Raw genomic sequence first — 7,825 nt, 5'->3', positions numbered from 1 at the left:
GAGTGAAAAGTTTTCAAAATTATTAAACCCAAATAACAAATGATAATGTGCTGCATTAGGTTCCCTGCTCCTCTGGTAGAAAGTACTGTTTCACTTTTAGGTGGCCCCTTTCTCAGCTACTCGGCCCCTTGTTGGTTCTATACTTACTCTCTCCACAAGAAAAATAAGCAGAGAATAAATAAGTAAATCATTTTAAAGTGGGGTTGAAGTCCCTGCCCTTTTCCTTTCTACTTTTTAAAAACCTTCAGCTCTCATTTGTGTATTTAGGGCCATAGACCAAGGAAATAAGGGAAGCAGGGCCCTTAAGGAATGAACAGGGTAGGAGAGCCTCCAGCCTCTTTCTGTGGTGGTGGTGGTGATTTCTAGAATATGCCACTGACGTGGGTAAGAAAGTTCTGTTTTAATTCAAACAAGCCGATGTTCTGGGATGGAGGGGCACTGTCCCAGAACTTCCCAGTCACTTAACACAGAGTTCACTTCTTGTTTTGCTTAATATCAGTGAAGTAGTGAAATATAATTTTAAATAATCTAACAAATATCCAACAGCAACCAAACAATGATTGGGTTACGAATTGGTTCGGCCAGAATGGTGATCAAATGAGAGGTAACTTCGAAACTCCTTTTTTCTTACAAATACAGACCGACATAATCAAGGAAAAGTGCAGAATACAAATTTAAAACTGAATTGTTTTGTTTCTTCATGTGGGAAGAAAATAAAAGACAGCAAAACAAAGAGGAAACACCAGGATGGGGGAATGGTTCAACCTGATCACGAGTTCCTCCCAGCCCTGGCTTACTTGGCAAACAGTGAGGCTGACTGCTCTTCATCATCCCATCTGAGGCCAGGCTGTAAATGCCTTCCCTGCACAAGAGAGGGAAATGAAACCTATGGACCCATAAAGTATTGATTGTGGGAAGTGTGTGTTGTTTGAGACCTTTAGTTCATTTACTTGTGATAGAAATTTCAGGGTTAAATGGCAAAATTAAGAATAACATCCTAAATCTTTTTTTTTTTTTTTTTTAAGAGATGGAGTCTCACTCTATGGCCCAGGCTGGAGTGCAATGGCATGATCTCGGGTCACTGTAACCTCTGCCTCCTGGGTTCAAGCAATTCTCCTGCCTCAGTCTCCCAAGTAGTTGGGATTACAGGCACACACCACTACACCCAGCTAATTTTTGTATTTTTAGTAGAGACGGGGTTTCACCATGTTGGCCAGGCTAGTCTCGAACTCCTGACCTCAGATGATCCACCTGCCTCAGCCTCCCAAAGCGCTGGGATTACCTGCGTGAGCCACTGCACCTGGCTAAATCGTAGTTGTTCACGAAAAAGTCCTTTGACCAGTATTTCTTTGACAAGTGAGACCATCTGGAATCAGACCTACCCTCCCCCAAATTGACCATATTAAAAGAAGATCTAGTTAAGTAAAATTTCCTCCAATGCAGAACTGCACACCAAGTCAATTTTCAGTGTCCTTTCCACAGTCATTGCCCTAACAAGAATTTCAAACTTGTAGGCTGGACGTGGTGGCTCACACCTGTAATCCTACCACTGGGGAGTCTGAGGTAGGCAGATTGCTTGAGGCCAGGAGTTCGAGACCACCCTGGGCAATATTGTGAAACCCTGTCTCCACAAAAAACACAAAAATTAGTCAGGCATGGTGATGCATGCCTGTAGTCCCAGCTACTCGGGAGGCTGAGGCAGGAGAATCGCTTGAACCCAGGAGACGACAGTTGCAGTGAGCCAAGATCGCACCATGGCACTCCAGCTTGGGTGACAGAGCACGACCCCATCTCAAAAAAAAAAAAAAAAAAAGAATTGCAAACTTTGAAAAAGAAAATTGTTGCTATTCAAACCCACAGTTGCAATTTAACCTAATTCTTAACAGACTGTGACTTGAGAAAGACAAGAGAAACTACTGGTGCCAACCCTGATGTACATGTTTTTAGACTTGATAGACTGAATATGACTCAGCCTTCTAAACATGCCCAAAGGATCCATACGAAACATTTTTGCTAGGTTTTTTTTTTATGATTATAAATAATTTGAGAGACTATATTAAAACAAACATGGAGGTTGTTAGGACACTTGGAGTTGCAAAAATCAACTCAAGTTAGTGAATATAGGGGAGGAAAATGTATTGTAAAGACACAGTGGAGTCTCACAGAACTAAAGGGCAAAAATCCATGAGACCCAGGAGGAGCAAACACCAGGGAGTCTTCTCCCTTCCTCTGTCTCATCATGGTGTCTGTCTGAGAAGTGGCTTCATTCTTTCTTGCAAGAAGGGCTTTTTATTTTTGCTACTCATTCCTCATGGTGAATTGAAAATGGTTGTCCATACCTTCCAAATTCACATTTTAAAGTACCAGTCACTCCAGTTCCTGGCTTGTGCTCTCGTTGTGTCCCTCTCTCCCTCTCTCCCTCTCTCCAAATGCATTGTCTCACCCAATTCCATATGTGCAGTTCAGGGATGCTTACTGGTCCAGCTTGAATCAGGTGTCTGTGGCCAGTGGGGTAGAGTCACACAGCTGCTGAGAAGGAAGCCAGCAGTCTCCAAGAAGAGGGATGTAGCAGACAACAGGAGGAGGATGCCTTCATTCAATTAGTATTTACTGAACACCTCTGTGCCTGGCACTCTTCTAAGTTCTGGGGAGGTAGTGATGAATAAAAAGACAGAAGCTTCTATTCCATTGGCAAGGGTCAGGGGTGTGGAATAAGCAAATAATTAATAAGCATCAATTGTATCAGATGGTTATAAATGCAGTAAACAATGGTAGTGGTGTGCTGGTATAAATGTCTAACAGCCAGTTTTCTGAGAGGGATTGGAAAATTTCTGTGGTGTAAATAGTTCTACCATGATCAATTTCAAGCTACCAATGCAATGTCATTAGATAGGGAGTTGGGAGAGTACACTAGGGCCTGACTGTAGAGTGTTTCCACCACACAGATACCATAGACATTAATAATCTCAAGAGCATAAGTAAGAGAAATATGTAGTAAAAGAACTAGGAAGTGATGAGTTTTGAGAATTTATTAACTTCGTTTTTAATATAATTAATTTAATTGGAAGTTAAATCATTCAATTCCTGATGGTGGCTGTATTTAATAACTGGCTCATACAATTCTTGAAAATTTAACTTTCTGTGATCCAGTGTGAGCCAGATCCAAGACAGCACTCCTAGTAAAGAAAGCAAAGCAGGTTGAGGGTTCACGTTCCAGTTATCTAGTGCTGTGTAACAAACCACCTCAAGACCTAGTTATTTGAAACAAGAACTGTTCTATGATATCTCACAATTTTAGGGGCCAGGTATTCCAGCAGGCTTCAGTCGGGTGGTCCTACTGAGTGGCATCAACTGGCAGATGGACCTATCTTGAGAGTCCAAAGTGGTTTTGCTCACATGTCTGATGCCTTGGTGGGAAGCACCAGAAGGTAGGGCTCAGCTGGAACTGTTGACTGGAGCACCTACACTTGGCCGCTTCAGCATGGTGGTCTCAAGTCATCAAATTCAGGACTCCTGGAGAAACTGTTCCAAGAGGCAGGAAGTGGGAGCTGCCAATCTCTTAAGGCCTCGACCTGAAAACTGGTCCAGCACCATCGCTGCTATATTCCATTGCTCAAACCACTGAACCTGCCTAGATTTAAGTGGACATAGACCTCCCTCTCAACAGGAAGAGTATTAAAGAATTTGTGGCCATCTTTAACATATCACAGATAGAGAATGGTAATGGTGAAGGAGCTGTGCTTTTTGAAATACAGTGGTTGAGGAAGACTTTTCTACTAAGGTCATTTTTTTTTTCTCCCTGAAAACTAAAGGCAATGAGAAGTGAGTCATCTGAACACATCAAGGGGTTGTGCAGTTTTTTTAAGTCCAGTTCTTGCCAGGCAATCCAGATTAAACCCTCAGACACCACTCTGTTATGCCATAAGGATATCACAACAGAAAAGTTTGAGAAGCACCAAGTAGACCAACTTCATTCCCCAGGTAAAGGAAACTGAAGCCCAAAGAACTGAAGTGCCTATTCCCAGCCACCAAGTAAGGCCATGCTAGTGTCATGCAGGACATGGCTTGAGCTTGGCTCGTCTACCCACATCTCCTACTTAAAAGTCCAGTGCTTTTTCTACACCTCCATATTTTTTCTTATTTTTGCCAAATTCTTTGTAAAGTCAGTGTTATTTCATGATTTAGCATTTAAAACTTTTCCATCTTAAACTACACATATTTTAGATCATCAATAAGAATGTAAATTCCTTGAGGAGAGAGAGCTTACTTTACACTTCTTCAAGGTTGCTATATACAATTGTATAGTTCCTGCACTGCACAAGATATTCAGCCAGGCTGGGAACGCAGTGGGATGGGAACCTGCACTTGGCCTGCCAGGCTATGTGTTGTGGGGTAGGGCTGCATTGTCTCAGGGGAATGGGCATCTTTTTCCATTGCTTACAAACGAGAGGCTGGGGGTAACTGTACCTCTCTTGTAAGTTAGACATTGTGCAATACTTTGCTAGACATGCAGAAAAGGGTTCTGGTATAGGGGAGGGAAAGTGGGGCATTCTGATTAATAGCCTGCTTGCAGATTCCTCCAAAAGTATCTCTTAAGCGCATACTCCGATTATCTATTGCTGTATAACAAATGATCTCAAACTTACATAAAACAGCCATCTTACTGTGCTCAAAGATTCTGTGGGTCAGGAATTTGGATGTTATAGCAGGGACGAATTGTCTCTGCTCCACAATGTCTGGACCCCTGCTAAAAACTCAGTTGGAGCTGGAACTATCTGGAGGCTTCTTCCCTCATATATCTGGTGTCAAGGCTAAAATGACTGAAAGGCCAGATTCTGCTGAGACTGTTGACAGGAGCACCTGCATTTGGCCCTCCATGTGATGTAGATTTCCCACAGCATGACAGCTGGTCCTATAACAGAGCGTCTCAGGAGGGAATGTCTGAAAAGCAAACCTTCCAGGAGAGCCAGGAGAAAGCTGCATGGCTTTTTCTAGATTAACCTTGGAAGTCACACCACACCACCTCCACAACATTTTAGTGGCTGCAGGTGAGTCACTGAGGCCAGCTGAGATTCAAGGGGCAGGAAATAAGACTGCATCTCAATGGGGGAGGAGAGGTCATAGTGCAGATGAGCATGTGGGATGAGAGTTATTTTTGTGGCCATCTTTGGAAAATACAACAAGGCACGTGTCTTCAATAATCTTATATCACAAAAGAGATGAAGTAGTAATTGAGGGATCGAGCCCCCAAACCGGCCCACAGTGCTCATGATAAAGAACCTCTAGGGCAGAGTTCAGATGTACTGCTCTCTGAGGCCAGTGCCTGAGTCTCCACAAGCCTCTGTCTTTCAAGTCTATGGTCAGGGAATAAGCTCAGCACAGGCAAAGTGCGCAGCAGAAAAAGGTACCAGATGCTTTTTCCTCTTCGGCTTCGTGGTTATGCCACCAAGAAACTTTGCAGACGAGCCTGATGACTGGAGGGTTTGCCTCCCTTTCAATCTGTGGGCCACCAATTAACTGCTAAAGTTGCCAGGGCTAACTCCAGAGCCAGATGTTCTTCACAGATGTGCAAAGGAAGCAGTTTCCTTATTACATCTCTTTAAGTTGTTTGATGCTATAAGATGCCTTTTTTAGTCTAATGGTGGGGGTGGGGAGTAGGGTTTGGACACCCCTGGCAAAGCAACTGTGGCCATTTCCTCTATTTCAGTGCACATAAAATAACTAGTCATGATCTTCAACCCCTTTTCTTCTTAACTAATTGGGTGGCCTTCCACAGACAGGCTATGAAAACCAAAGGGAAGTTGCAAATTGAATATGTGCATATATATGCTGTTATTGTTAAGTTCTGAAATGTATTCCGCCTACCCTGCTCCATTTCACTATTCCTCTCATTAATGTAAGACTTACCTATTCGCCATAAGAAAGCAAGTAGGAGAATAACTCACCATCTGTAATTGGAAGTACATTATGTTAACCTCTTTATGTGTATTAATCAGGTATCAACTCTCCCTGAACTTTATACCCGAAGGATTTCAGGAAAAGTAGAGTAGAGTTGCCATTTAGCTACACAATGTCACCAAATACCACATATTCAGTCTACCCCTTCCTCTCCTTTCTTCTGATCTGGGTTGTCTGCAGTTGTGCTGTCTGTGAAATGAGTTCTCACCACATCAAACCAAGGAGAAGTAGGAGGAAGTTGCACACCCACAAAATAAATATTCCTGGTGAAAACAGGATTTCTTTCCTCTACAGAGAGAGAGAGCTATCCAACTGCATATAAACAAACTCCTTTCGTTATTCAACTTAAACATAACATTTCCGCATGTGTTAGAGATGTATTTAGCTAGAGTGCTCAGTAACATCTGCTAAAATGAGAAAGTCCTCTCACCCATTCCCATTTCTCCTCCCACCCTCGCCCCCCACCTCCAAAATTACAATGTATAGTCAAGGTGACAAAGACCTAAGCCTGAAATCAGGTACATTTAGGAGAAGAAATACTTATGAAAGCACGTGGAACTACAGTCGAATATTTCTAAAGAATTAGAGCTTTTCCACATAGCATTTGTCGGGGACCCAGCCTGTGCCAAGCATTGTGCTGAGGCAATTCTACGGGACAGAGCTGACTCAGTCCACAACACAGCTCTACGGTGTGCCCGTGTGCAGGCCTTAGGGGCCATAAGAAATAAAACATGGAACTAACTAGGTTTTGTGACCCTGACACAAGAACTACTTTCCAGGAAACAATGTGGCCCCTGACTGCCATGCATGCCCACACCCTCCCTCTACACCTCCAGCCTTAGAAGATGCAAAAGGCAACAACCAGGGCTCTGGGCTCTTCTGACCAGTGAGTTCTTCCTCTGTATAAGCTGGTGAACCCACTGAACTCATCTCCATTGAATCCATTGGAAACAAACAGCCACCAGGCAGCCAGATCTGCTTGCATCTGCAACCATGTGTGATGGTTAATTTTATGTCAGCTTGGCTAGGCCATGATACCAAACACCAGTCTAGATGTTGTTGGGAAGCCATTTTTATTTTATTTTTTATTTGTTTATTTCTTTGAGACGGAGTCTCACTCTGTCACCCAGCCTCAAGTGCAGTGGCACAATCTCGGCTCACTGCAAGCTCCACCTCCCGGGTTCACGCCATTCTCCTGCCTCAGCCTCCCGAGTAGCTGGGACTACAGGCGCCCACCACCATGCCTGGCTAATTTTTTTGTATTTTTAGTAGAGTCGGGGTTTCACCATGTTAGTCTGGATGGTCTCGATCTCCTGACCTCATGATCTACCCGCCTTGGCCTCCCAAAGTTCTGTGATTACAGGTGTGAGCCACCACGCCCAGCCTGTGAAGCCATTTTTAAATATGATTAGCATGTAAATCTGTAGACCTAGTTAAGCAGATTACCCTCCATAATATGGGCCTCATCCAATCTGTTGAATGCTTTAAGAGAAAAGACTGAGGTCCCCTGAGGAAGAAGGATTCTGTTTCCAGACTAACTTCAGATTTGAGCTGCAAACATCAGTTCTTCCCTGGGTCCCCAGCCTGCCAGCCTGTGCTGCAGATTTTGGACTTGTTGGCCAATCACATGAGCCAATTCCTTAAAATCTCTCTCTCGTTCTCTCTCGATATAGATATATAGATATATAGATCTCTCTCTATATGTGTGTGTATATATTTAGAGAAAAAGATATATACACAGCAAAGATGTATGTATGTGTATATATATGTGTATATATATAAAAAGGGAGAGATATCTTTGCTATGTTGTATATCTGCATGCAAGATAGATAGATAGATAGATAGATAGATAGATAGATAGATAGAA

Source organism: Rhinopithecus roxellana, chromosome 5, assembly GCF_007565055.1.
Source record: "Rhinopithecus roxellana isolate Shanxi Qingling chromosome 5, ASM756505v1, whole genome shotgun sequence".
NCBI lineage: Eukaryota > Metazoa > Chordata > Mammalia > Primates > Cercopithecidae > Rhinopithecus > Rhinopithecus roxellana.
This window is presented reverse-complemented; position numbering follows the sequence as displayed.